Source organism: Nerophis ophidion, linkage group LG14 (assembly GCF_033978795.1).
Source record: "Nerophis ophidion isolate RoL-2023_Sa linkage group LG14, RoL_Noph_v1.0, whole genome shotgun sequence".
NCBI lineage: Eukaryota > Metazoa > Chordata > Actinopteri > Syngnathiformes > Syngnathidae > Nerophis > Nerophis ophidion.
This window is the reverse complement of record NC_084624.1, coordinates 54,307,762-54,324,515: the sequence shown is the minus strand read 5'-3', so window position 1 is coordinate 54,324,515 and position 16,754 is coordinate 54,307,762.

The window sequence follows — 16,754 nt, the reverse complement described above, 5'->3', positions numbered from 1 at the left end:
CGGGTTGTGTGGCAGGTTTCATTAAGCAAGAATCACCGCCTGGTCCCGCTGGGACGAGGAGACGCCAACATTTGTGGCCATGGACCATGGACCACTGATCACTAAGCAGGAGGACTGATGGCTGATGCGTGAAGGGTCGGGGGAAGAAATACAACGCAACACGTTTGCTACTTAATACAACGCAACACTTTTGCTACTCAAACACACATTTTCCAACATTTTTCAGCTTAATGCCTTTTAAGAGCAGACAAACATTACAGGGAGACAGAAAAGGATCAAACATTACAGGGGGAGAGAGAAGGAGATCAAACATTACAAGGAGACAGAACAGGATCATACATTACAGGGAGACAGAACAGGATCAAACATTACAAGGAGACAGAACAGGATCATACATTACAGGGAGACAGAACAGGATCAAACATTACAGGGAGACAGAACAGGATCAAATATTACAGGGAGACAGAACAGGATCAAACATTACAGGGAGACGGAACGGGATCAAACATTACAGGGAGACAGAACAGGTTCAAACATTACAGGGAGACAGAACAGGTTAAACATTACAGGGAGACAGAACAGGTTAAACATTACAGGGAGACAGAACAGGTTCAAACATTACAGGGAGACGGAACAGGATCAAACATTACAAGGAGACAGAACAGGATCAAACATTACAGGGAGACAGAACAGGATCAAACATTACAGGGAGACAGAACAGGTTCAAACATTACAGGGAGACAGAACAGGTTAAACATTACAGGGAGACAGAACAGGTTCAAACATTACAGGGAGACGGAACAGGTTCAAACATTACAGGGAGATGGAACAGGATCAAACATTACAAGGAGACAGAACAGGATCAAACATTACAGGGAGATGGAACAGAATCAAACATTACAGGGAGACGGAACAGGATCAAACATTACAAGGAGACAGAACAGGAACAAACAATACAAGGAGACAGAACAGGATCAAACATTACAGGGAGACAGAACAGGATCAAACATTACAGGGAGACAGAACAGGATCAAATATTACAGGGAAACAGAACAGGATCAAACATTACAGGGAGACAGAACAGGATCAAACTTTACAGGGAGACAGAACAGGATCAAACATTACAGGGAGACAGAACAGGATCAAATATTACAGGGAAACAGAACAGGATCAAACATTACAGGGAGACAGAACAGGATCAAACTTTACAGGGAGACAGAACGGGATCAAACAATACAAGGAGACAGAACAGGATCGCTGACGGGGCTGCCAACTTCCGGTGTCCCTTATAAAAAAGGTAAGAAACAGGTAAACGCTGGTGTGTGGAGAAAAAAGATTCAGTTTAAGCCTGGGCCCCTGGAGAGGGAGTGCAGACAGAGGCCAAGGGAAAAAAAACCTCACAGCCATAGCACACATAAATATGTGTGTAAGAACCTCCCACGTGCATGCGCCTGCTTCCCTTCGTCAGTCCTGGTATGTTGTCTCTCCTTATTCCTGAAGTCCCTCACCTATTTGTGTTTGTTTCCCAGACTCCCCGAGGCAACCAGGATTCTGTTTTAAACTTTATGCTGTGCTCAGTGCGCCCTAGCTTTTTAACCCTGCCGACCACTGAGTAACCTGTTTTTGTATTCATGGTGTGCACTTCTGCCCCATCACCTCATTAAATTGATTCACTTTTCGTTGCCTTCCGTCCCTGCATCCTGGGGTCACCTCCTTGATCAATTCCTAACAATCAAGAGTTGGACAATATCAGATATCGGCAAAAAAAGCCATTATCGGACATCTCTAATAATAATGGAAGTATAATAGTTTGCATATAGTATATAATTGGTACAAAAGTTTAAACTAAGACATGTACAAAGCTATTTCACATGTCTTTACTATGTACAGTATACAACTGAACAGTGTTTATGTTGTGTACAAGGTGTATTTTTAAGATGTTGTTGTGACAGTCTCACGCCCTCGTCTTGCGGGTTCCATGGACCATCAAGGAAGGACATGACTTTGAGTAGGTTTGACTTGCTTTACTTTCCCACACTTCTGCTGAGTCTCCCGTCTCCCTCCGCCGTCTGCTTTTTGGCAGCACGTACTTCCGTCCGCCTCTTGTGCTCCGTCTCCGTCGTTGTATGTTCTTTCTCTCACTCCGCACCATCACCAGCCCTGTTCTCTCCTCCTTCTCCCCAGTGAGAGGAGATACGTTAATCGTGTACAGGTGCGCGAGCCACACACCTGATCTCGTTTGTGGCGTCGCCCCCGGCACGCCCCGCCTCGCCGCTCGCTGGCCGTCCCCGCCTCCTCGCCGCCATCTGCGTGCCCTGCCTATCTGGTGGACCGTCGGCTCCGCCTCTCCACAGTTGTGCAAAGGAATTTTCATATTTTCAGGAATCTCATCTTGTATTTGACATCGTTTATAAAGGTCAGGCGCAATAAGTGTTCAACTTCAGCTCGAACTTTTTCACTTTGCAGCATTTTCAATTTATGAATGTAAAACTGTTTGTTTATTTTGTTGACCACCTACTGAAGAAATAATAAACTACACTAATAAAAAGGGCTAAAAAGACATCAAGTTTAAATGTTGTTCCAGGAATATGTAGTATTCGCTCTCAGGAAGAAGTCCCTGGTGATGATGACTACTTATTTTACATCCTGCTCCTTTTTAAGAAAAAAAAAATCCCTTTAAAAAAAAAGACATTCTGCCTTGCTTTAAAAGTCGGGTCTTACATGAACAACAAGGTCTTTATGACTTTCCAGGACAAAAAAAAAAAAGGCATCTTGGAACATTTTACCTTCTGCTGCCGTATATTTCCTCGATGAATGAGCGGGAAAACACTGAATAATGCATCCTTGGTGCAGGCGGGGGGGGGGGGGGGGGGGGAGCAGGCATAGACTTGCTTCACTTTGCAGGCACAAACACATTTTCTCCACAGCCTGGGTGTTAATGAAGAATCAAAATAGGAATAGAAATAATTTGTATACTAAGAATAGGAATAGCAGCCAGCACCCTTTCACTGCTGCTTCTCAGCATTGACAGATAGTACTTTATTGATTCTTACAACAAATTCCTTCATGTAAATAGGCATAAGAGTAATTAGAAGAAGAAGAAAAATATTAGGAATAATGATAATAATATTAATAATAAGAAGAAGAATATTAACAACAACAATAATACAAATATTAATAATAATAATTAAAGCTGCAAGCAGCGATGGACGGGACTGCTTTGGCTGCTGCCCCCGCGACCCAGGAGATGGATGGATGGATTATTACACAGAGAAAAAGTTGTACACACATGTTATACTATTGCAGGGGTCACTAAAAGCTACTTCTCGGGTACTGATTAATGCCAAGGGCTACCAGTTTGATACACACTTAAATAAATTGCCAGAAATAGCCAATTTGCTCAATTTACCTTTAATAAATAAATCTATGTATATATATATAAAAAAGGGTATTTCTGTCTGTCATTCCGTCGCACATTTTTTTTCCTTTACGGGTGTTTTTTTTGTTCAGAATGAATGATGAAAAAAACACTTAATTGAACGGTTTAAAAGAGGAAAAAACAGGAAAAAAAATGAAAATGACATTTTCAAACATAGTTTATCTTCAATTTCGAATCTTTAAAATTCAAAATTCCACCGAAAATAAGAAGAGAAAAACTAGCTCATTCGAAATATTTGGAAAGAATTAAAAAAATAATTTATGGAACATCATTAGTTATTTTTCCTGATTAAGATTAATTTTAGAATTTTGATGACATGTTTTAAAATAGGTTATAAGGTTTGAAAAAAGGTGACGGGTTTTTACAAAACTTTTGCTTTGAAGGGGTAATTGCCAACTTCCTGTTGATTTTTGCTGAAGGATGTCAACATATGAAATGTAGGTCTAAGTGAGACCTACATAGAGATTTTTGTTTCATGTCTCTACGACATTCCTACCGGAAGTTACAAGCAGTTTTGTCTGTGTTTTCTTCCTAGGAGCAGTTTTGTCTGTGTTTTATTCCTATGGGGCACCAGAGCGCAATTTTAAGTTTTGGAGTTTGGATTTTTTATTAGATCGCAATTTTTGCCAGTCTTGATGTGTTTTGAATCATTTTAAGAGGCTGAAATTACAGCTCAAAGAGGCAAAAATGACATTTTTTGGAAACTTTTGTTTTGAAGGGGTGTTTGCCAGCTTCCTGTTGATTTTTGCTGAAGGATGTCATTCTATGAAATGTAGGTGTAAGTCGGACCTACATAGAGGTTTTTGTTTCATGTCTGTACGACATTTTTAACAGAAGTTACAAGCAGTTTTTTCTGTGTTTTTTCGTAGGGGGCGCTAGAGCGCAATTTTTATTTTTAAATTTTTTTTTTAATTAGATTGCGATTTTCACCAGTCCTGATGTGTGTGTCCAGTTTGGTGAGTTTTGAATCATTTTAAGGGGGTTAAATTACGGATCAAAGAGGCAAAAATGACATTTTTTAGGAAACTTTTGTTTTGAAGGGGTGTTTGCCAGCTTCCTGTTGATTTTTGCTGAAGGATGTCACTTTATGAAATGTAGGTGTAAGTAGGACCTACATAGAGGTTTTTTTTTCATGTCTCTAAGACATTTTTAACAGAAGTTACAAGCAGTTTTGTTTGTGTTTTTTCCTAGGGGGCGCAAAAGCGCAAGTTTTATTTAAACATTTTTTTTTTTATTAGATTGCAATTTTTGCCAGTCCTGATGTGTGTGTAAAATTTGGTGAGTTTTGAAGCCTGTTAAGGGGGTCAAATTACAGCTCAAAGAGGCAAAAATGACATTTTTTAGGAAACTTTTGCTTTGAAGGGGTGTTTGCCAGCTTCCTGTTGATATTTGGTGAAGGATGTCATTTTATAAAATGTAGGTCTAAGTCAGACCTACATAGAGGTTTTTGTTTCACGTCTCTACGGCATTTCAAACGGAAATTACAAGCAGTTGTGTCTATGTTTTTTCCTAGGGGGCGCTAGAGCGCAAATTTGATTTTTTTTAATTTATTTTTTATCAGATTGCAATTTTTGCCAGTCCTGGTGTGTGTGTAAAATTTGGTGAGTTTTGAAGCCTGTTAAGGGGGTCAAATTACAGATCAAAGAGGCAAAAATGAAATGTTTTAGGAAACTTTTTCTTTGAAGGGGTGTTTGCCAGCTTCCTGTTGATTTTTGCTGAAGGATGTCAGTTTATAAAATATAGGTCTAAGTCAGACCTACATAGAGGTTTTTGTTTCATGTCTCTACGAAATTCTTAACGGAAATTACAAGCAGTTTTTTCTATGTTTTTTCCTAGGGGGCGCTAGTGCGCAAATTTGAGTTTTTTTAATTTATTTTTTATCAGATTGCAATTTTTGCCAGTCCTGGTGTGTGTGTAAAATTTGCTGAGTTTTGAAGCATGTTAAGGGGGTCAAATTACAGCTCAAAGAGGCGGCGGTATAATATAAAAAAAAACAACTTACAAATACAATAGGGTCCTCTGTCCCAAGGGACTTTCAGTCCCTAATAATAAAACCTTAGAAAATCAATAGGGTCCTTTGTCCCAAAGTGACATCGGTCCCTAAATATGGCAGTGCCACTTTTTTCCATAATTTGAGTGTATCTATTTTGGAAAACCTTATTACATTGTGTAATGCATCACAGCAAAATTAGGCATATTAGTGTGTTAATTCCACCACTGTATATATTGGTATCGGTTGACATCGGCATCGGTACAGCTCGGTAGGTAGAGCGGCCGTGCCAGCAACTTGAGGGTTGCAGGTTCGATCCCCGCTTGCACCATCCTAGTCACTGCTGTTGTGTCCTTGGGCAAGACACTTTACCCACCTGCTCCCAGTGCCACCCACAACTTAGATATTGGGTTTCACTATGTAAAAGCGCTTTGAGTCACTAGAGAAAAAGCGCTATATAAATATACTTCACTTCACTAATTAAGAGTTTGACAATGTCGGGATATCGGCAAAAAAGCCATTATCGGTCATCTCTACTTTTGATATTTGAATTTTGTTGTTTGCCATCTTCTCCCCCACATATTAAGAAGACACCTTGTCAACAGTGAAAGTGAATGTTCATTGTCAGCAGAAAAAAAAAATATATATATATTTTTTTTCTTCACCTGCAAATCCTCCCTGCCATGGAGGGTCTATTATTCCCTCACCACAGCCTGTGCACCAAGTGGAGAGGCAGCTGTCACTCAAACCTGTCTGGGAGCTTTTTAGCCAAGCTGTGGACGCACAATATTCAGTCTGTGTGTGTGTGTGTGTGTGTGTGTGTGTGTGTGTGTGTGTGTGTGTGTGTGTGTGTGTGTGTGTGTGTGTGTGTGTGTGTGTGTGTGTGGTGTGTGTGTGTGGGTGTGTGTGTCCGGTGGTGAGTGGCAGCAGCTTTCCAGACATGTTTGCCGCCTTATGGGGAAATATTTGACGAACGCATGCTGGCAGGCCGGCTAAGAATGAAGTGTGTTGAAGTGTGAGAGCTGCACAGACCCTGCACAAAGTCTACCTTTGGACGACTTCATTCATACGCCCGCAACAGTTGCTGCATAGTCACGTCCTCAACAATATTATTCACATTTCACCCCGGTACAAGGAGAGAGTAGCACACAAACCCCGTTTCCATATGAGTTGGGAAATTGTGTTAGATGTAAATATAAACAGAATACAATGATTCGCAAGTCCTTTTCAAGCCATATTCAGTTGAATATGCTACAAAGACAACATATTTGATGTTCAAACTGATAGATATTTTATTTTTTTGGGCAAATAATCATTAACTTGAGAATTTGATGCCAGCAACACGTGACAAAGTTGAGGAATGCTCATCAAACACTTATTTGGAACATCCCACAGGTGTGCAGGCTAATTGGGAACAGGTGGGTGCCATGATTGGCTATAAAAACAGCTTCCCAAAAAATGCTCAGTCTTTCACAAGAAAGGATGGGGCGAGGTACACCCCTTTGTCCACAACTGTGTGAGCAAATAGTCAAACAGTTTAAGAACAACCTTTCTCAAAGTGACATTGCAAGAAATTGAGGGATTTCAACATCTACGCTCCATAATATCATCAAAAGGTTCAGAGAATCTGGAGAAATCACTCCACGTAAGCGGCATGGCCGGAAACCAACATTGAATGAGCGTGATCGTCGATCCCTCAGACGACACTGTATCAAAAACCAGCATCAATATCTAAAGGATATCACCACATGGCCTTAGGAACACTTCAGAAAACCACTGTCACTAAATACAGTTGGTCGCTACATCTGTAAGTGCAAGTTAAAGCTCTACTATGCAACGCGCAAGCCATTTATCAACAACATCCAGAAACGCCGCCGGCTTCTCTGGGCCCGAGATCATCTAAGATGGACTGATGCAAAGTGGAAAAGTGTTCTGTGGTCTGACGAGTCCACATTTCAAATTGTTTTGGAAATATTCGACATCGTGTCATCCGGACCAAAGGGGAAATGAACCATCCAGACTGTTCTCGACGCAAAGTTCAAAAGCCAGCATCTGTGATGGTATGGGGGTGCACCGCTAAAGTTAAAAAAGGCTCCAAAAAAGCGCACCCCGTGGTTCACAGAAGAAACTAGAGCTCAGAAATTATTATGTAGAAAGCTGGAACACAAATGGCGCACGACTAAACTTGAGGTGCACCATCAAGCATGGAGTGATGGTTTAATAACTTATAAACGCATGCTTACCTTAGCTAAAGCTAATTATTACTCAAATCTCATCCACCGTAATAAAAACGATCCTAAATTTTCGTTTAGTACGGTAGCATCGCTAACCCAACAAGGGACTCCTTCCAGTAGCTCAACCCACTCAGCTGATGACTTTATGCAATTCTTTAGTAAGAAAATTGAAGTCTTTAGAAAGGAGATTAAAGACAATGCGTCCCAGCTACAACGGGGTTCTATTAACACTGACACGATGGTATATACGGCGGATACTGCCCTCCAAAATAGTTTCTCTCGTTTTGAGGAAATAACATTAGAGGAATTGTTACTTCACGGTGGCAGAGGGGTTAGTGCGTCTGCCTCACAATACGAAGTTCCTGCAGTCCTGGGTTCAAATCCAGGCTCGGGATCTTTCTGTGTGGAGTTTCTCCCCGTGAATGCGTGGGTTCCCTCCGGGTACTCCGGCTTCCTCCCACCTCCAAAGACATGCACCTGGGGATAGGCCCCTCCCACCTCCAAAGACATGCACCTGGGGATAGACCCCTCCCACCTCCAAAGACATGCACCTGGGGATAGACCCCTCCCACCTCCAAAGACATGCACCTGGGGATAGGCCCCTCCCACCTAAAAAGACATGCACCTGGGGATAGGCCCCTCCCACCTCCAAAGACATGCACCTGGGGATAGGCCCCTCCTACCTCCAAATACATGCACCTGGGGATAGGCCCCTCCCACCTCCAAAGACATGCACCTGGGGATAGACCCCTCCCACCTCCAAAGACATGCACCTGGGGATAGACCCCTCCCACCTCCAAAGACATGCACCTGGGGATAGGCCCCTCCCACCTTAAAAGACATGCACCTGGGGATAGGCCCCTCCCACCTCCAAAGACATGCACCTGGGGATAGACCCCTCCCACCTCCAAAGACATGCACCTGGGGATAGACCCCTCCCACCTCCAAAGACATGCACCTGGGGATAGGCCCCTCCCACCTTAAAAGACATGCACCTGGGGATAGGCCCCTCCCACCTCCAAAGACATGCACCTGGGGATAGGCCCCTCCTACCTCCAAATACATGCACCTGGGGATAGGCCCCTCCCACCTCCAAAGACATGCACCTGGGGATAGCCCCCCTCCCACCTCCAAAGACATGCACCTGGGGATAGACCCCTCCCACCTCCAAAGACATGCACCTGGGGATAGGCCCCTCCCACCTTAAAAGACATGCACCTGGGGATAGGCCCCTCCCACCTCCAAAGACATGCACCTGGGGATAGGCCCCTCCCACCTCCAAATACATGCACCTGGGGATAGGCCCCTCCCACCTCCAAAGATATGCACCTGGGGATAGGTTGATTGGCAACATTAAATTGGCCCTAGTGTGTGAATGTTGTCTATCTGTGTTGGCCCTGCGATGAGGTGGCGTCTTGTCCAGGGTGTACCCCGCCTTCCGCCCAATTGTAGCTGAGATAGGCGCCAGCGCCCCCCGCGACCCCAAAAGGGAATAAGCGGTAGAAAATGGATGGATGAATGTTACAACGTGTAAGTGGAATAAAACAAACAACGTGTTTACTTGACCCACTTCCTGGGAAACTGATCAAGGAGCTCTTTGTATGATTCCGTTGTGAACGGGACTCTCGCTGCTGTGTTGGATCCGCTTTGGACTGGACTCTCGCGACTGTGTTGGATCCATTATGGATTGAACTTTCACAGTATCATGTTAGACCCGCTCGACATCCATTGCTTTCCTCCTCTCCAAGGTTCTTATAGTCATCATTGTCACCGACGTCCCACTGGGTGTGAGTTTTCCTTGCCCTTATGTGGGCCTACCGAGGATGTCGTAGTGGTTTGTGCAGCCCTTTGAGACACTAGTGATTCAGGGCTATATAACTAAACATTGATTGATTGATTGATTGATCCGCATAACAGTGATAATGTATCTTAAATTTACGGAAAAACCATGAACTGATTAACGTGGACCCCGACTTAAACAAGTTGAAAAACTTATTGGGGTGTTACCATTTAGTGGTCAATTGTACGGAATATGTACTGTACTGTGCAATCTACTAATAAAAGTCTCAAGATCATTGAGAAACTATCAAGCATGGTGGCTACACAAGTGCTATCAGCATTGGCAAGCTGAGGTTTCACGTTAATTCCAACACAAGTGTGCATCAAGATAATTGTGGCTAAAATTCGCTCCATTCTGTCCACTAAAGACGCTGAGATCATTATCCATGCGTTTGTTACGTCTCGCCTCGACTACTGTAACGTATTATTTTGGGGTCTCCCCATGTCTAGCATTAAAAGATTACAGTTGGTACAAAATGCGGCTGCTAGACTTTTGACAAGAACAAGAAAGTTTGATCACATTACGCCTGTACTGTATATACCTTTATATACATATATACATACATATATACCTATACTGTATATACCTTTATATACATATATACATACATATATACCTATACTGTATATACCTTTATATACATATATACATACATATATACCTATACTGTATATACCTTTATATACATATATACATACATATATACCTATACTGTATATACCTTTATATACATATATACATACATATATACCTGTACTGTATATACCTTTATATACATATATACATACATATATACCTGTACTGTATATACCTTTATATACATATATACATACATATATACCTATACTGTATATACCTTTATATACATATATACATACATATATACCTATACTGGCTCACCTGCACTGGCTTCCTGTGCACTTAAGATGTGACTTTAAGGTTTTACTACTTACGTATAAAATACTACACGGTCTAGCTCCATCCTATCTTGCTGATTGTATTGTACCATATGTCCCGGCAAGAAATCTGCGTTCAAAAGACTCCGGCTTATTAGTGATTCCTAGAGCCCAAAAAAAGTCTGCGGGCTATAGAGCGTTTTCCGTTCGGGCTCCAGTACTCTGGAATGCCCTCCCGGTAACAGTTCGAGATGCCACCTCAGTAGAAGCATTTAAGTCTCACCTTAAAACTCATCTGTATACTCTAGCCTTTAAATAGACCTCCTTGTTAGACCAGTTGATCTGCCGCTTCTTTTCTTTCTCCTATGTCCCCCCCTCCCTTGTGGAGGGGGTCCGGTCCGATGACCATGGATGAAGTACTGGCTGTCCAGAGTCGAGACCCAGGATGGACCGCTCGCCTGTATCGGTTGGGGACATCTCTACGCTGCTGATCCGCTTGAGATGGTTTCCTGTGGACGGGACTCTCGCTGCTGTCTTGGATCCGCTTGAACTGAACTCTCGCGGCTGTGTTGGAGCCACTATGGATTGAACTTTCACAGTATCATGTTAGACCCGCTCGACATCCACTGCTTTCGGTCCCCTAGAGAGGGGGGGTTGCCCACATCTGAGGTCCTCTCCAAGGTTTCTCATAGTCACTGGCGTCCCACTGGATGTGAATTCTCCCTGCCCACTGGGTGTGAGTTTTCCTTGCCCTGTTGTGGGTTCTTCCGAGGATGTTGTAGTCGTAATGATTTGTGCAGTCCTTTGAGACATTTGTGATTTGGGGCTATATAAATAAACATTGATTGATTGATTGATTGTCTACAGTCACTTGTAGTGGTGGTGGTGTCATTATGGTCCGGGGTTGCCTGAGTGCTTCCAGGAGTAGGACCCTGCCTGGGACATTGTGAAGCAGAATGTTTGGCCTGGCCTGTGCTCTTCTTAATTTATTGAGTTTAGAAAACCGTTTAGAGCAGGGGTCCCCAACCCCTTTTTGCACCGCGGACCAGTTTAATGTCGGCCTTATTTTCAGGGAGTGGCTTTCCACTTGTCGCAGATAAGTACAGCAAAAATAAATGCATGAATACTACAACTCCTGATAACCCTGAATTAGCGGGAGCCCCGGGCTTGTTTCTGTCACGACGAGGGGCTGGCAGCCTACTGCGGGGTTCCTTCTCCCGGGATGCAGACGGACCACTCCGGACAAGGCGTGCAGGTAGGAACATGATTATAATAAACCAATAAATGGGTTGTACTTGTATAGCGCTTTTCTACCTTCAAGGTACTCAAAGCGCTTTGACACTACTTCCACATTTACCCATTCACACACACATTCACACACTGATGGAGGGAGCTGCCATGCAAGGCGCCAACCAGCACCCATCAGGAGCAAGGGTGAAGTGTCTTGCTCAGGACACAACGGACGTGACGAGGTTGGTACTAGGTGGGATTTGAACCAGGGACCCTCGGGTTGCGCACGGCCACTCTCCCACTGCGCCACGCCGTCCCCAATCATCAAATAATAACGCTGTGGAGGGAAGTGTGGTTAGCGCGCCTGCAGGAGCAAAAGTCACCGCCTCTGTCTATGGTGCTGAGGACGAGCATGTGCTGACGGCGAGACACAGCTGACAGGTGATTCGATTTCCCAGGTGGTACGTGTAAATCTAATCATCCGTTGCCTTTAACAGTGAGCGGTCGAGAGCAGAGGGGGAGGGAGGATACGGACGTGGCTGAAAAGTCACGTTCTGGGGGAGAAAGACTTTTGATAAAACCAATCTACATTAAAACCTTTGTTAAAAACTGCACGCTTGGCTCTTGTGCCGTGTCTACAGTGGACTTCCACAAACGCGTAGTACCAAAAACAGAAAACAAGCAAAAGGGATGCGTGCCGATCGCATGGGAAGTTACGGAAAAAACTTAGAGCAGGAATCATGACCTAGGAGACACGAAGACTGAACGTAAAAGGTTGCATATAGCAAACACTAAATGGTCCCCAGTGTGTGAATGTGAGTGTAAATGTTGTCTATCTGCGTTGGCCACGTGATGAGGTGGCGATTTGTCCAGGGTGTACGCCGCCTTCTACCCGAAGGCAGCAAAGATAGGCTTGAGCACCCCACACAAACCCGAATGGGACAAACGGTATAAAATGGCTGATGGATGGAAAGTAGGAGCACCGGGCTTGTTTCTGTCACGACGACGGGGGTTCGTTCTCCCGGGATGCAGACGGAACACTCTGGACAGGGCGTGCAGGTAGGAACATGATTTAGTCATCATAAAAATAACGCGTAGTACCAAAAACAGAAAACAAGCAAAAGGGATGTGTGCCAATCGCACGGGAAGCTAAGGAAAAAACTTAGAGCAGGAACCATGAGCTAGGAAATACGAAGACCACTGAAGTCAGCCCAACTGACCGGCAAAGGCAGGATTAAAAAGTCCCTCTGATTAGTGCTGGGGAAACAGGTAAGCGTCCCGAGTACCAATCTGAGACAGGTGGAAACAATAAGCACCCAAGGGAGTCCAAAACTGACAGAATATAACAACACTTGATCCGGGCCACGGATCATGACAGTTTCTTTGCAATGACGCAGATGGAAAACAACCTTGGGCTACAATCTGTCACATTTATAATTTACTGTATATGTGGATTGTATCATGTCAGGCCAGCACGGTGGTATAGGGGTCAGTGCATGTGCCTCACAATACGAAGGTCCTGAGTAGTCCCGAGTTCAATCCCAGGCTCGGGATCTTTCTGTGTGGAGTTTGCATGTTCTCCCCGTGATTGCATGGGTTCCCTCCGGGTACTCCGGCTTCCTCCCACCTCCAAAGACATGCACCTGGGGATAGGCCCCTCCCACTTTAAAAGACATGCACCTGGGGATAGGCCCCGCCCACCTCCAAAGACATGCACCTGGGGATAGGTTGATTGGCAACACTAAATGGTCTCTAGTGTGTGAATGTTGTCTGTCTATGTGTGTTGGCCCTGTGATGAGGTGCCGATTTGTCCAGGGTGTACCCCGCCTTCTGCCCAAAAGGCAGCTGAGATAGGCGTGGGCACCCCCCACGACCCCGAATGGGACAAGCTGTAGAAAATGGATGGATGGATGGAAAGTGGGAGCCCCTGGGCTTGTTTCTGTCACGACGACGGGGTCGCAGCTTAGGAGTTTGTTCTCCCAGGATGCAGACGGAACACTCTGGTGCTGTGATGAGGTGGCGATTTGTCCAGGGTGTACACCGCCTTCTGCCCGAATGCAGCTGAGATAGACTCCAGCACCCTCCGTGACCGCAAAAGGGACAAGCAGCAGTAGAAAATGGATGAATGGATTTATCATGTCACAAAGTTATAAGAAACACAACAAATGGAAACTTCCAAGAGGAGTTTTACTGTACATCTATAAACAAGCTTAGTGGTGTGTCTTTTGGGACAGGTGAAAGGTAAGTCGTGGAAAATGCAGTCGTTTAAGAATTATTTAATGTTTCTCTGCGGACCGGTAGTCCGGCTAAAACCACTGTAACTACTTCTGGTCAGTCATTGAGTCTACACTTGGTACTGATGTTAATAAAGTGAATTTATTCTTAATAATAATAGTAATAATATATTTATTTGTATACATTCCTTTACATTGAGCAAACAACCTCAAAGGGCTATAGTGTATTAAAAAAATAAAAAAAAAAATTAAAAAAAATAATAATAAAAAGATAATAAAAATAAAATCTAGAACAGCCTAATAGCTGGAACTTGTATGCATTTATCTATAAAAAGGTTGTTTTTTCTTAAAAAGAAGGGTTTTTAAGCCTTTTTGAAAAGCTTCCACAGTCTGTGGTGCCCTCATGTAGTCAGGGAGAGCGTTCTACAAACTGGGAGCGGTGGAGCAGAAAGCCCGGTCTCCAATAGTTCGTAGCTTTGTCCTCGGAGGTTGGAGGAGGTTAGTCTGTTTGGAGCAGAGGTGTCGTGTGGAGGATTTGGGGGTGAATAGTTCTTTGAGGTAGAGGGGGGCATTTCCATTGACATATACATTAAACACTGTGAAAATGTGTGCACTTAAAATCCTTTCTTTTTCCTCAAAACCCGACAGTGCGCCTTAGAACCCGGTCCGCCTAACGTGCGGAATAATTCAGATTATGCTTACTGACCTCAAAGCTATTTTATATGTTACATGGTGTAATGATAAGTGTGACCAGTAGATGGCAGTCAAACATAAAAGATACGTGTAGACTGCAATATGATGGCAATATGAGTCAGGTAAACACAACCATTATTTTATATGTTCCATTGAAAATATAGAACATTACACACGGCGCTCAAAAATCTACGAACATGTTTTAGTACGACTTTGGTAAACTTTGAAGCTGCACCGTTTGATGGATTATTATGGTGTGTATTATCTGCTGTTTAATTTCACAATATTATGCAGAAGTAACTTTTCTTACCTTCTGGTACCTGCTGATGTGTATTTGGGATCTGCATAAATCCAGAAAATTTGCGCGCTTCCGCCTTTGTATTCCATGGCGACAATGTAGTCGATAAGCTTCTTCTTCTTGTTATGTAACATTCATCCTCCACTGTTGCCATTTCTAATATAAAGTAGTGTAAAGTTCTTATTTATATCCGTCAGTAAACTCATCATGAAAGCACTAAAACATACCGGTGTAGTGAGTTTACATTATTCACCCAAGAGTTCCGGTCGTACGGTTTTTCACCGGACACATTTCCGGCCTTGTTGTTGTTTCCGGACGAGGAAATGCTGCTCCGTTATTTATTGAAGTAAAGTGTGATTGTCATTAAAACAGTTAGCGCCATCTTTTGACACTTCTTCCACTCCCGTCCTTGCACGCTACACCGCTACAACAAAGATGACGGGGAGAAGACGCTGTCGAAGTGGAGGCACGTAAATACGACCCGCCCACAAAACGGCGCATCCTGAAGAGACTGTCAGAAAGTGCTTTGAAGATGATGAGTAAAACATCATCTATGCAACATTTTGAGCAAAGAACCACCATTACATGTTATGTATGTATGTATGCACCGGACGAGTGTACCAGACGAGTGCACCCGACAAGTCCACGAGACAAGTGTACCAGACGGGTGTACCAGACGAGTACACCAGAAAAGTGTACCAGACGGGTGTACCCGACAAGTCCACTAGACGAGTGCACCAGACGAGTGCACCCGACAAGTCCACGAGACAAGTGTACCAGACGGGTGTACCAGACGAGTACACCAGAAAAGTGTACCAGACGAGTGCACCGGACAAGTGCATTAGGCGAGAGCACCAGACGAGTGTACCTAAACGAGTGCACCCAAAAAGTGCGCCAGACAAGTGCACCAGATGAGTGCACCAGACGAGTGCACGGGACGAGTGAACCAGACGAGTCTACCGGACGAGTGCACTGGACAAGTGCATTAGGCGAGAGCACCAGACGAGTGTACCTAAACGAGTGCACCCAAAGAGTGCACCAGACAAGTGCACCAGATGAGTTCACCAGACGAGTGCACCGGACGAGTGAACCAGACGAGTCTACCGGACGAGTGCACTGGACAAGTGTACCAGACGAGTACCCCAGACGAGTGCACCGGACGAGTGCACCAGATGAGTGCACTGGACAAATGTACCGGACAAGTGCACCAGACGAGTGAACCAGACGAGTCCACCGGACGAGTGCACCGGACGAGTGCACCGGACGAGTGCACCAGACGAGTGCACTGGACAAGTGTACCGGACAAGTGTACCAGACGAGTGCCCCTCGACAAGTGCATTAGACGAGTGCTCCAGACGAGTGTACCAGACGAGTGCCCCTCGACAAGTGCATTAGACGAGTGCTCCAGACGAGTGTACCAGACGAGTGCCCCAGACGAGTGCACCGGACGAGTCCACCGGACGAGTGCACTGGACAAGTGCACTGGACAAGTGTGCCAGACCAGTGCCCCGGACAAGTGCATTAGACGAGTGCACCAGACGAGTGTACCAGACGAGTGCACCGGAAGAGTGCACCAAACGAGTCTATCGGACGAGTGCACTGGACAAGTGCACCGGACGAGTGCACCGGACGAGTGCACCAGACAAGTGCACTGGAAAAGTGTACCGGACAAGTGTACCAGACGAGTGCCCCTTGACAAGTGCATTAGACGAGTGCACCAGACGAGTGTTCCAGACGAGTGCACCCGACGAGTGCACCGGACGAGTGCACCAAACGAGTCCACCGGACGAGTGCACTGGAGAAGTGTACCGGACAAGTGTACCAGACGAGGGCCCCAGACGAGTGCACCGGACGAGTGCACCCAACAAGTGCACTGGACAAGTGTACCAGACCAGTGCCC